Genomic DNA, 1,283 nt, shown 5'->3' on the forward strand with positions numbered 1-1,283 from the left:
CTTAGGGACACGGTTTAGTGGGCATGGTGGTGTTGGGTTGATGGTTGGACTCATTGATCTTAGAGGTCTTGTCCAACCTTAATGATTCTATGATTACAACATCATTCTTAAAAAAAAAAAAAAAAAAAAAAGCCTAGTCCTCTTTAAAGTTACATCCACCGTAATATCAGTACAACGGACTGCTGATTCCTCTGTTGCAAACGTGATTTCTGTGGTACAGCATGACCAAAGACTAGAGAGCTGGGGTCCTGCTTATTGTGGTTGTTAACAAGTTTCAGAGCTTTCTCTGAAGTAGCTGAAAGAGAAGCTCAGGAATTTTGCCAGGTAAACCAGCAAATATCAGTACAACGGACTGCTGATTCCTCTGTTGGAAACGTGATTTCTGTGGTACAGCATGACCAAAGACTAGAGAGCTGGGGTCCTGCTTATTGTGGTTGTTAACAAGTTTCAGAGCTTTCTCTGAAGTAGCTGAAAGAGAAGCTCAGGAATTTTGCCAGGTAAACCAGCACTTCTTTCTAAAGGATAGGCACTGGCTATGACCACTGGGATTCAAAGGCACATTCTGCAACATACTACAGAAAGATGGTTTAGTATTATGCCTGTAGTGTGACTGTCCAAAATGCACTGACCAAGCACTGAGTTCAGGTTTTGCAGTGATCTCTATAGACTCTTCTCTGGTCTCTTCCGGACAAATGGGTAAATATAGGTGGTATAGATGTAGATAACATTCATGCTACATTTTCCCCCATATTTATCTTCTCATTGTTCCAGAGGTACTGCAGGATAAAAAGATGAACTGCTTTTAGTTGGTCTTTATTCTTTTCTGCCTTGTTATTTGATTTTGTAGTTAGCATGTATGTATACACATATATATATATTTATAAATACGTTTGTACTGAGATTAACAAGTACTTATTTCATAGCTGCCCTTAGTCAATTACCTGTGAGAGACAATTCAGGTTGCAGAATGAACGTTCACCCTCTTTTCTGACTTAGAAAGTTAAAGCTGTGATTTTAACATTGCACTAAAATGTGGACAGAGTGAAACAAGGTAAAAACCACGGGAATGACTGGAAGGAGCCAGCCTCCTGGTTGGGTAATACCCAAGCAAACTAGAGCTCCACAATCACTGCAGAACAGCATGGGGAAGATGTAGCAGGCATGTGGTAGACTCAGGGTCTTTGGCAAAGGAGAGTCAGGCTAGACATGGCAACTTTGGTGCAAGTTGCAAAGAAAAGTCACTAAGACCTGGGCTTGTGGAGCTGAGTAGAATCATAGAATCA

The sequence above is a fragment of the Pygoscelis adeliae genome, unplaced genomic scaffold (genome assembly GCF_000699105.1).
Source record: "Pygoscelis adeliae isolate BGI_AS28 unplaced genomic scaffold, ASM69910v1 Scaffold77, whole genome shotgun sequence".
Taxonomy (NCBI): Eukaryota; Metazoa; Chordata; class Aves; order Sphenisciformes; family Spheniscidae; genus Pygoscelis; species Pygoscelis adeliae.